Source organism: Equus caballus, chromosome 19, assembly GCF_041296265.1.
Source record: "Equus caballus isolate H_3958 breed thoroughbred chromosome 19, TB-T2T, whole genome shotgun sequence".
NCBI classification, from domain to species: domain Eukaryota; kingdom Metazoa; phylum Chordata; class Mammalia; order Perissodactyla; family Equidae; genus Equus; species Equus caballus.
Window position 1 is genome coordinate 51,619,853 of NC_091702.1, and position 13,062 is coordinate 51,632,914.

At 39.2% G+C, this 13,062-nt stretch overlaps 1 long non-coding RNA gene across 1 annotated transcript; it reads right to left on the bottom strand.

Annotated features, from left to right (window-relative positions):
• Window positions 1–1,949: 1,949 nt before the first annotated feature.
• LOC138918933 (uncharacterized) lies at window positions 1,950–7,366 on the bottom strand. Its single transcript, XR_011428699.1, has 2 exons — window positions 7,212–7,366; window positions 1,950–2,084 (listed from the first exon to the last, which is right to left on the bottom strand). It is a non-coding gene; the product is annotated as an uncharacterized lncRNA (long non-coding RNA).
• Window positions 7,367–13,062: the final 5,696 nt, after the last annotated feature.

The window sequence follows — 13,062 nt, forward strand, 5'->3', positions numbered from 1 at the left end:
TGATGATGCTGAATGAAGAATACCTAAATAATCAGGAGAAAGCTATGCCACTTCTGGAAAAACGATACTGCTAGATTCCTGCTTCAAATAATTACAACGAGAACTTCTTTTAGTGAGCTCCTAATCCTTGGCCAATGAGGCAACGTCAGGAACACTACCTCTATCAAACCTAATGTTTGAGTTAAGGAAGAAAGTTAAAGAGTATTCTCATGCTACTCAGGACATTGTGTGAACAGCTCAGGAATGATACAGACATCAGATATACCCAGCGGTCATTTAAGAGCAGCTTCTAGCAGCTGAGATCCAGAGTGGACTGAAAAATTTTAGGCAGGTTGTGTGTGTGTGTGTGTGTGTGTGTGTGTGTGTGTAGCTGGCTGTCTTTTCATCTCATCTCTCTGTCTCTCTCTCTGTCACACGCACACACACAGATTCCCCTCTTTGTCTTCCACCCTTTTCTCCCAATTGTCTCCAAAGGGGAGTTTCTTTATCCCAATTTGTGAACCACTTCCTTTCTTTGTCCTTTGTCAAGACCAGTCCTTCTCAGATTTATTTCAACTTCAGTGTATCTATGAATCTCTGAGGATTTTGTTGAAGACGTCTTGGGTGGGCCTTGACATTGTGTATTTCTAACAAACTCTTAGGTGATGAAAATGCTGTTGGTCAGTGGACCACACTTGGAGTAGGAAGGCTTTAAACCAGCCTACTTGTCTTTTTACCTTGTCCTTTCTAAGGCTGACTAGAGAATAACATAATCTTCCTCTCTCTCCTGGCCTAATAACTCTCTCTCCTGGCCTCCACTAGAAGTCCTATAAGAGGGGCAGCTACCTGGATGAGTATACATGATTCACGGCAGGAGGAGACAACAGTGGACTACGCACAAGCCCTCTGCTCTTGCCTGACAGGCATGCTGCCTTGTAGGCCAGAGGCAGAGAATGATTCAGAATGTTATCAGTCCAGTTACCAAAATTGTTGAATTAAAGGTCTAAAGACTTGAAATTCTGTAAACCCACATACTTGAAAAGCCAAACTGGGCAAAGATCTCAAGGCATATTTTTTTATGTTATTAAGAAACAATCTTCTGCAAAACCTTTACTATCAACTTACAGGAAATTTGACAGTGGGTGCTATGTTCTGCCCTATAATTTTATTTTTATATCATCTTAAAGTTCTTTACAAGGCACACTAAAGAACTGTGAAGAAATGGAGAAACAAAGATGGAAAGGGGGAAGAAAAGTTGTGCCACTTAGACTTAAACTACCACTCTGAGTGATGAGAGGGAGGGATGAGAGACACAGCATCAGCACCAGACTCCAGAAATTCAGGAGTGATAGTTCTGTTGTTTATAGTGAAAATCTTTGAAGGAGTAAATCAGAGGAAAAAGACAATGGAAACAAGGAATATGGAAGGTTGGAGAAAGTTCATGGAGAGGCAGAATCAAGGCAGATTCTAAAGCAGATGATGGAGAAGAGGACAATTAAAAGGAGTGTTCCTATTTCGAATAATTTGTACACATAAAATTATGTTTCAGTAAAATACATTGAGAGCAAGAGCTTCATCTTATATTTAACTTTGGGTCCTCGGAGGCTGGTATGGTACTTGACACATAATATATGCCAAATAAATGTTTGTTGAATGTAGGGATAGATAAATAAATGGTAATGTACCATCAAAATTCTTAGCTATATTCAAATCTCAATGTAGGGAGTATTATTTAAAAGAGTGAGATATTGAGCTGGCACTCGTTATTTTCATAGATAGATATTACTCTATATAATGTAGTAGAATTTAATCTGTGTCTTGATTTGATAAGAGTGGAGCGAGCAGGAGAGTAAGCTTAAGGTGGAGAAGGTGTGATTTAAAGAATAACAGATACTCATATTAAACGTTCTTAGCATATACAAGCAAAGAAACCAAAAAGAAAACAAATAAACAAACAGGCAGGAGGAAACTTTTGGAGTTGATGGATATTTTATTACCTTGATTGTGTGATGGTTTTATGGGTGCATGCATATCTCCAAACTCATCAAATTGCATACACTAAATATGTCCAATCATTTTGGTATATCAACCATACTTTGATAAAGCTGTTAAGAAAAAGAGAGTCAATGAAAATAACAGGAGAAATGTATGAAGAATTCAAACCAGGAAAATAAAAAGCACTCGCCCCCCAACCCCTCAAAAAAAAAAACAAAAATTTAAAAAAAAGATGTTTATCCCTTCAATATTGGTGCTTTATTAATGATCACAGCCATCAAGGAAATAGAAAAGAAGATTCTTACATTCCTGTAGAAATAACAAGGAAGGGAGCGACATTTGGCCCTCTACTTCTCCATTTTCAAAGAAAAAACTGCAGTTGTCTACTATGCATCTCTTTACAGACTTTTTGACATCCCAGAATCCTGACGTAAGATTGTGGGATAGGGAAATTTCAAGAGCATTGTTTGCATGTAAGGTAGAGAAATCAGTCCAGATGGCAAAAATTCTTGCTAATCGTGTGTCTCCTGCCTGTCTTCCCATCCCAAATAAGAACCAGGAGGCAGCGAGAGCGTCACTCAGTGAAGACCAACAGCTGGAACCAGGACAAAGCCCAGTGTATCTGTATTTGTTGAGGTCCCCGCTGGCCCACTTTGGTTTCAGCCACAAAAAATATAACGCATTTCAGCATAAACATATAACAAAGATCAATCGTTACCAACTAAATGACAGCTATGAGAGGACTGAGGGAGGAGCTTCTGAGGAGATGCTCCAGGTCTCCCTGGAGACAGCTCATTTGGGTTTACATCCTGAAAGGAGATGCAGGTACTCTTCTTTATAACCAAAATAATCTTTGTGATATTCCACATGTTGTCTATTATCTTTCTCTAAGTTTCTGTTTTTCCATATCTTTTTGCATTTCATACCAAGAAACCTTCTTGAATACCATTTCAATAATCACTCCAACAACCTTGTTTTCCTGATCTGTCCAATTAGTTATCTACATAAAGATATTTAGGAGAAGAAAGCCCACACCTTCTTAACTGCCACTCTTCATACTTCAAGTTAGTCAGGTCCAGCATAGGTCATTAGCATATAGCCCCATCTGAGGTGGCCTTGAGTGAGGTCCCAGCAAACACATTTGATTGCTTAAGGGAACAGGGTTAATTGCCATCCTCAATGCTTATAAACAGAGAGAGGTAAACGTGCCTCACCAGCTCACAAATACATGAAAATCAAATTACCCAGCTAACAGACTAGATGTAGTTTGGGTTTATATCCTCCTTTTTCTAAAGTACACCAACAGATGAAAGGTTGAAACAGGTGAGAGTTGGCTCACATCGAATATACCCTTTTTCGATTCTGGAATGTTTTTAGCTTCATCTTTAAAATTTGTTGTTTATTTCATTTTCTTTGTTTGCAGGCTTGAGAAATTAGTCATTTTCCCAGAGAAAATCAGATAGTGAACATAAATCATTCAATCTCTAGGTCATTTATTTTAAACCATCTTAAAGTTCTTCTCACTTTCCAAAGTTCTTATCATCTACGGACTGAGAGAAGAATGGAAGGCTGCACGCTTCTTGCAGATAGACAGTTACTCACATAATTTAAAATCCTACTGGACAAGTAATTATACATCATCTCCCCCTTGATGCCTTCTACCAAGTAGTCAGAGACAGAAGCTTTGAAAGGGTCCAGGGTACTACCTTAGGAGCGCTGTGTCCTGCTATCTTTACTTACAAAGGAAAAAAGTGCTTTCATCAGAGATTTTACCTAGCAAGTGGGCAGTACATATGAAAGAAGGGGATGAATATCGTATTCATTTCTCCTTAACAAGACTGTTCTAAAACAAAGTGGCAAAAAAGCATAAAATGGTAGGGATGTACATCAACTAATTGGAAAATTAGAATAATTTACATTACCGTGGCATCTACAAAAGTCACATAACCTCTTCAGACCAAATATTAAGTCTTTTTCATCTGTAGGGTGAGGAAAAAAATTCTACACTCCAAATTTTTGTTTTATTTTTGAGGCAGGGGGGAATTAAATGATATTAGCTCAATGACTAAAAGATAACGCTTACTAAACATTAATCATTATTGTTAATATTTCATTTTTGTAAAGTTTTGAACTAGAATATGGGCTCCTAAGCTTTTTATTACCAAGTATCCATTTGTTTTCTTTTTTTTACTCAAGACCCTACATTTGGGAATATTTTCATACTAAACCTGCTATGTTAGTCAAGGAATAATTAAATTGTTCTCCTGTTTTTAACTGTGCAAAGACATAGAGCTGTCAATTAGAGCTTCGGATCTTTGTGATATGACTGCAACCATTGAGTTCATATTCCAATCCACAGTAAAGGAGGATAATATTTTAACTAAATCATGTTAAACTATGTAGTCTCATCTTGGAGGAATATGAGCTGATTATTAAAAATATATCAAGGACCTAGGTTTTCAGAGGTCTTGGGCAAGGATACACATCTGCAAAGTCACTTTTATAACTAAAGCTCAATGTGGTTGAAGGTTCTTAGATGCTAAATAGAGTCAAGGTAAAGATGTGCAGTGTAATTTCAGGGACATCAGAGGGTATCTGTATCCTTCCCAAATCCCATCAACTGGCTAACACCTGCAATTTGGCTTATAACTTCAGAAACAGGATCACAATTAATGCAAGAATAATAAGAGAGGCAATATTTTAACCTGCTATTCAGTCAACAAACACTTATTGAAGGTCAACTATTTGCAGGCATTTATATATATTATAAATGAAATATTTGAGCTAGGGCAGCAAAAGTGGGGGAAAAGATCTTTGAGCTGTGTACACCTGAGTGATAGAGAACAATAAAGAACACAAAATGAGGAGCTGGGGATGGCAAACTGAGCCAATTTCCCTGAAACTGACCAAGGTCAAGACCTCTAGATCAAGTGATCAGGAATGTTTTAAGAGTAGAAATTTTTACTTTGGGCTAATTATGTCAAAATGGCCTTTTTCTAACGTACGTATGTGGGATATTTTAATAAGGGCCCTCATCCACTTTTCAAAACTTCTTGCTACTTCAACTTCCCAGGCCACATAGGTACAGCAGAGTTCCTTCAATCCACTTGTTGGGATAAGGTGACATGACTGGCTCCAGCTGTCTTGTCCACTTCAAAAATCCAAAAGGTCCTGGAGATAATGTAGCTCTGCCTCATTGCAATCATTGGGAATGTAAGCTGACAGGGAGGAAGTGACCCCTAATTCTTAACCTCTGTCCACACAAGGAGCTGTGGATAGAATGGTGGAGCACAGGGTTCAATTCTTGGCTATCACTAGTGTCAGGGACAGCTCTCCTTGCGAGAGGCGCTCTTGGGTGCCTACCACTGGAGGCAGAGGGGAGCCTCAAACCCCAGCTCATGGTGGAGCCCTCAGCAGGGCTCGCGCACAAGATGACGCATCATGACTTGCAAGCCCCACTCAAAATGTGTTTTTAAAAGACCGCAGACATATATTTGTCTACTCACACCTTTTGTAGATTCTCAAGAACTATACATACTTTTTAGAATATACACTGTTTCCTTTTTTTTCCTTAAAACTTTCAAGTGCTTTGTCTCCAAGCATACAGAAAACATTTTAAAGCTCTGTGCACTGAGAGAAATAGGGGTGATAGAAGCATTAATAAGATTGCAAGCCTGCCCTCTCAGCTCTCACCATTTCCTAAGAGAAACAGACTTGCATCAACCTCCAATGAGATCAGTATGCAAAGTACAGAGGAGGAAAGGACTGTTAACTCTACCAGATGGGGCCAGTAGTCAGGAACGGCGTCCAAGGGGAGGTGTTATGTGAAAAGAGGCTGAGCAGAAGTTTACAAGGAAGGCAAAGAGAAGTGGCCGAGGCGGACCACCTGGGTGCATGGGGTATTGCAGGAATTCTAGTAATCTGGTGTGTTACCACCGTACGCTGCTTGTGGCGTTATTTCTGGAGGTAAATGCTGTAAGAGAGATGGAGATCTGATGACGAAAGACTTTGCATTCAGTGCCAGGTGATTTATACTTATCCAAATGATAAGGTAGGACTGGTATGGGCTGAATTGTCTCCTCTTAAGTTCTATGTTGAAGTCCTAGCTCCCAATACCTCAGAACGTGACTGTGTTCGGAGACAGGGCCTTTAAAGAGGGGATTAAGTTAAAACGAGGCTGTTAGGGTGGCCCCTAATCCAATCTGACTGTCGTCCTTATAAGAAAAGGAAATTTGGAGGCACAAGGCGACACCAGGGATGCATGTGCACAGAGGAAAGGTCATGTGAGACCCAGTGAGAAGGTGGCACTCTACAAGCCAAGGAGAAAGGTCTCAGAAGATATCAGACCTGGATCATGGACTTCTATCCTCCAGAACTGGGAGAAAATAACTCTCTGTTGTTTAAGTCGCCCAATCTGTGGTATTTTGTTGCCACAGCCCTAGAAAATTAATACAGAGCCTTTATCATCAAAGGAGGCATTTTCAAATACAGCATTGGTATGTTCAAATTGGGCCTTTCGAAGTCTCAATATGTTGATGTTGCAATCCTTTCATCATCTCAATAACCTGAGGTAGTTTTATTCTGTTTTGTTTTACAATCTCTTTTTTGGACCTTAAAAAAAATACAGTCACAAAAGATATCTTATTTTGCCACTTTAACCAAGAAATCAATGGATCTAGAAAGTGAACCCCAGCATACTGAAACCAGTTTGTTGTTAATGCCATCAAATCGATTCTGACTCCTAGAGACCCTGTGTACAGCAGAGTGGAACTGGGCCGGATCTTGGTGCACCATCCTCTCACCCTCCGGTGCTATGTCAGACAACACTCCACTACTATTCATAGGGTTTTCATGGCCAACTTTTTTGGAAGTGGGTGGCCAGGTCCTCCTTTCTACTCTTAGTCTGGAAGATCTGCTGAAACCTGTCCACCATGGGGGACCCTGCTAGAACTTAAAATACCAATGACATAGCTTTCAGCATCACAGCAACATGCAGCTGCCACAGTATGACAACCAACAGACATGTGGTGTGGCTCCCTGACCAGGAAACGAATCCAGGCTGTGGCAGTGAGAGATCTGAATCTTAACCACCAGACCACTAAGGCTGGCTCTCAAACCAGTTAGTGCCATAATTATTCAGTACACCACACAACATTTCCAAGCTGGGGAGGGATGCGATTTACCTCTGGCAAGAAGAACAGAACTATCAAATCTGTAATAAATAGAAATCCTTTTACCTTTCACACATTTTCATAATTTCCCCTGCTGCTTCAGCTAATTAATTACCAATGCTATTTGTGTTTAGACAAGGGGGTTTGTCTCCTTCACAGCCCATCTGCTTCTTGGTAACCTTGCTGTGAAGTCACTGCAAAGAGGAGTTGCTGATAAAGCTATCATCTCCATGGCAACTCGCTGCTATGTCACAAACACAGGAGTGTGACCTCACTGCAGTTAAAAGGAGAAATCAAACTGGTGTCTGTTGTATGAGGCGATAAGAGTTTTTAATCAGACACACAGCTTATTTATTTTTTTCAGAAATATAGGAGGGAAGGATCCTTCTAGAGAAATGTTACTGCAATAACCTTGACACTAATTACTAAATATTAAACGAACATTTTAATATTAAGAGTGCAATAGAAATGTGCAGCTGGTTATACCTGGGTGAAATGTCCTCTGTAAGTATGATACTGATTCAGAAAGATCTTTTCTTGTCTATAAAATGTGAATTTCTCCCTTCTTCAATTGCCTTTGCATTCATTTCTGTGGGCTCATTAGTAATGACAACAATTAACATTTAACACTTGCAACCCGCTATATCTAACAACCCATGAGGTAGGGACCATTGTCTCCATTTTACAGATAAGAGAACTGAGGCTTAGGTGGAGGGGCACACAGCTGGAGTGGTGGAGCTAGGTGTGGAGCCCAGAACTACGTCTACTAAGTCAGGGCTCCTCCCCACCATGCTGTCCTGCCTATCTGTGAACCACCTGCCCCTCAACACAAGCTTGGCAGTAGATTCTTTTTGCTGGAAATAGAGTTTTCAGAATAAGAATTTAGTTTCATAAAACCTTACCAGTTTTCAGACATTGACGAAATTTTAGTAATCAAAGAAATGCAGGATATCAGAATTTTGTCTAATTATTTTATAGATGAATAAATTTAGTTATATAGTAAAGGACTTTTACCCAAAGCAGCTCAGGGATTATCTGCTGCTCCTTTGATTGTTTAGAGTACAATCACAAGCTTTTCTTGTGATGTCTGTGTCTATCCCACTTTTTTTAGCAAGTGCAAATGACAGTGGTAGTGCCGTGGAGTGGCCAGTGGGCCCTCCATCCAAATGCCTCCTGACAGGTCACCCGAAGTGCACACAAGGGGTGCTTGCTCTGCTCGGACAACCTCAAGGCAGGTCCCAGTCCTTCTCTTCTACCAATGCCTCTTGAAATCCCTTCCTATGTAGACATTCTGGAGCTACCAAAGGGAAAAGGAAAGCACAACAAAACAGCAACAGAAAAGCGTCAATGTGGTTTAAAATACCAGTTTTGTGATTCCTTTTACTTTCTTGACATGGTAATTTAGGACTAGTCACAGTTTCCTTGAAAAAAATCAGCTTGAGATTCTTCCTTAAGGAAAAATAATACTCTATTTTATTAACTGGGATTAACAGAGTATAAATTAAGTAGGGGCTAATTCAGTGATTTTTTCATTTGTCGCCCTTTTGGCTCTATACAAGTTAATTTCTTTAACATCCAACTAATGAGACCTTTATTTGTCCTGCAGACATTCTATGACTGTTTGTTATACATCTCCTAGCAAAGATGACACTCCTGGTATGATATTTACCAAGCTTGAGAAAGTAAGCGGCTTCTTCCTTCCTTATTGCCTCCATTTGTACAGCAGCCCATATACCGAAGGGGAATTATGACGTGTAGCCACAGAGTGTCTCTCCTAGAGGAGAGCTAAACACACTGAGTGAGAAGGTGAATTCTGAAATCGACCTGCAGCAACTGTTACCATAAGTTCTGATCAGCCTGTTATTTTCTTCCTTGGATGGCTGGTTAACTAGTTACTCAGTTGTATGACGCAGACAGTAAATATTGTAACTTGGAAGTGCTGCATCCCTCCAACTGTCAGGGAGCTGAGGCAACAGCATTCATTGGGCATTTGCTGTGTGTGCATGCACTAGACACTGGTAAGGGAAAACCAAGAAGAGAGTGTGTGCAGCCCACACGCTATAATTGTTTACAATATTATGGAAGATTAGCAGGACCAACAGACATCTAAGAGCACAAACCAATGGAAACAGAATCAAAGATTAGGCCAATTTTGTGTTTCAGAGTTATATAAGTGCTAGAAATAAAAGTTATCAGACAAACTCTATGTTAGATGGCATTTTTTTTTTGTTTTTTTTTTGGTGAGGAAGATTGTTACTGAACTAACATCTGTGCCAATCTTCCTCCATTTTATGCGGGACACCACCACAGCATGGCTTTGTGAGCAGCGCTAGGTCCACACCCAGGATCCAAACCTGCGGACCCCGGGCCTCCAAAGCAGAGCACAGGAATTTAACTACTATGCCACCAGGCTAGCCCCTAGATGGCAATTTTTAAACAGGTGATTGGAAAGAAAGAATATAAAAATTGTGGGGCTGGACCAGTGGTGCAGTGGTCAAGTGTGCACATTCTGCTTTGGCGGCCTGGGGTTCACTGGTTCGGATCCTGGATATGGACATGGCACTGCTTAGCAAGCCATGCTGTGGTAGGCATCCCACATATAAAGTAGAGGAAGATGGGCATGGATGTTAGCTCAGGGCTAGTCTTCCTCAGAAAAAAAGAGGAGGATTGGCAGATCTTAGCTCAGGGCTAATCTTCCTTGGGGGGGGGGGGGGCGGAAAAAATATAAAAATTGCAATTCTGAGCATTTAATATGTGCCAGGAACCATGTTAAGCATTTTACATTTTTCTTATCATTTAATCCTTTCAACAAACCTAGGGCATAGGCTTTGTAGTTCACCAGTGAGAGGACTGAGGTTTGAGGAGTTAAGTGACTTGTTCAAATCAGTAGGCAATACATTGGCAAATTTCAGAACCTGTGTATTCCAGAACCTACAAGTTTATGACAAATTGATGCTGCCTGGAAAGATCAGATAGGAAAATGACAGAGGTACAGCACAGAGATGAGAAAAGTAACATCCTGCAGAGAACAGTTCAAATCCCCTTCATTTCACTCCCCTCATTTGGATCGACTGAGGGCAGAGCAGGATGGATTGACTTCCCTACAGCTTTGCCTGTGACTCCTTCAGAATCAAAAACGTCTTCCTTTTTTTCTTGTAACACTGGAGAAAGATATGCCAGCACACCGTGGTTGAAAGAACTCTCCCTCTTGCAATCTTCCACCTTTGAACACATTCGCCTTTCAGGAATTAACTGAGTTACATAGAAAGACTCAGCAGGATTAATATATTGATAGAATTGATAGATTTTATTTTGTACCCATATACCTGGGTAGTTAAAACTGTGGTTATTTATGGTCTGCTGTTTAGACGTCTTTGCCGTTATATAACATCCATCGATCTACAACACTCATGTTCTCAGATATAAATAATTCACTCAACTTGCCTGTAATGTTGTGTTCTCATCTGTCCCTGGAAACATTAAAGAAGGCAAATACCTGGAGTGTTAAGACACTTCAACGGGTGTCCTTGTAGCTGAATAAGTTAGATTTGGATAGATGGGAGCAGGAATCACTGGTTGGCCTTAAAGTTTTGATTATAAATTGGAGACAACTAGTGGCTCCAGAACATTATTTATCAGGGATGTTGTATGAGCTGAAAGAAGTGTTGTTTAGCTTTTCTTTAACTATGTAAGCTCATATATAATTTTTTTTTTTTAAAGGAAGATTAGCCCTGAGCTAACTACTGCCAACCCTCCTCTTTTTGCTGAGGAAGACTGGCCCTGAGCTAACATCCATGCCCATCTTCCTCTACTTTATACATCGCACGCCTACCACAGCATGGCATGCCAAGCAGTGCCATGTCCACACCCGGGATCCAAACCGGCGAATCCCCGGCCGCCGAGAAGTGGAACGTGCAAACTTAGCGGCTGTGCCACCGGGCCGGCCCCCATAATTTATATTTTTAAGAGAATAAAGCAGGAATGGGGTTGAACTATACACACTGTTACATAATTGTTTTTTTTTTCACACAACACTGCAGTTAGGACATTAAGTATACATTATGAATAGATCTACTTCATTCATTTTTATCACTGCATAGTGAATTAACCATTTCTTTTTATGGATTTAGATTGTTTCTACTGTTTTCTTTTTGTTGTATAGTTTTTTCTGTTTTGCTATTACAAAGAATGCTGCAATGAAACTCTTTATATACATATTTTGCAAAATTGCTGAGTAGCTCTGTGGGGTAAATTTCTAGAAGTTCAATTGTTAGGTCAAAGGATAGGTAGATTTTACATTTTTATAGATATTGCCAAAGGCTGTACAAAATGCATCATTTTAAACCTCCACCAAGATATATCTAGCATTCCAATGTATTTCCCTTCAGCATTAAATTTTTACCATCTTGATGTGTAAAATATAGCCAAACTTTTAGGTTAAATTTCTTTAATTATGAGTGAGTTTGAATATTTTCTTATGTTGATTGAGCATTGGTATTTCGTGTTTCTGTAAATAGTTTGTTCATGTCATTTTCTCATTTTCCTAACAGTTTTACAATTTTATCTATAAAATTGTTTTAATACTGAAAATATTACTCCTTAGAATATCATGTGGGCTAGAAATAGCTTTCCCAGTTATCATTTCTCTTGACTTGGTTTAAGATAATTTGGGGAGTAGTCGAAGTTTTAAATTTTTATACAAATTTATCAATATCTTTTAATGATTTTTTCTTTTTAATTCTCCATCTCAGGAATTTAAGAAAAAGAATCACGTATTTTCCTTTCGTCCTTGTATAATCTCATTCTTTCCTTTTTCTGTTTATATGCGTATTAGTTCTTTGATCTACTCGGGATTTATTTTCATGTAAGATATAAGAAAGTGATACAACTATTTGTTTTTTAGCCACTAGCCTATTGTTCCAGCAACATTTGCTACATAATGTAGCTTTTATTCACCTTTACCATGTTCTCAATCCCCTTAGGTATTTATCTCTATGTACAATTTTCCTTTTCCATTGTTCTTTCGAGACTCTGGGCAGTACAAACATTTCGAATGTCGTAGCTTAAGATGTTTGAATAGTTAGCAGTGCCAGTTCCCCAGTCATTAGTACTTTTCACAGTTCTCCAGACTTTTCTACATGCTTTTGTCTTCCATATAAAATTTGAGATCTTCTTGGTATTTCGACTGAGATTGTGGTAGTTTTATCGACTTAGAGGGAAATGCTATCATTAGAATATTGAATCTTTACCCAAGAATAAATTATGTATTTCCATTTACCCATTTTTAATTCCATGGGGTAACTGAATAGAATATCTTTTTAATATATTCCTTTCTTAGTGTTCTTCATAAGCTCTACAAATTCTTAGGAAAATCTACGTTCATTCAACATCTAACATGTTTTGCTTTTTATTAGTCATTTCATTTTCCATATGTCATTGTTTTACCTTCTCTTCTCATTTAACCTAAGAAAGTTTGAAATTCAACAGCAGCAAGTTAATTCTTCCAAATTCTGAATACTAGCCTTTTAGCTGTGGAGGGTGAATGGCACAGGATTTAAATAATGACTAATGTTCTAAACAGCATAAAGCAGCTGCCTCTCGCTGCTTGTTACTGGTGTACCATCATTACTAGTGCAGGGTTGAGTGATTTGTGTGAAGTTTACTTAAGGATCACTGCCATTATATATTTATGAATAACAGCAAACACTATTTAGGACAAGCCATTCCCTGAGAATTGACATGCCACATCGGGGACTGGATGATCGAATTCCTACGCCTGTGCTTATGGCCAACAATCTGTTTTATAAGCCAGCCTCTGCAAGCTAATGGTCACAGTCACTAACCATTCTATTCTCATTTTAATAAAAACTGCAAAGACAGGACAGAATAATAAGAGAAGAAAGGTGATGGATGTACT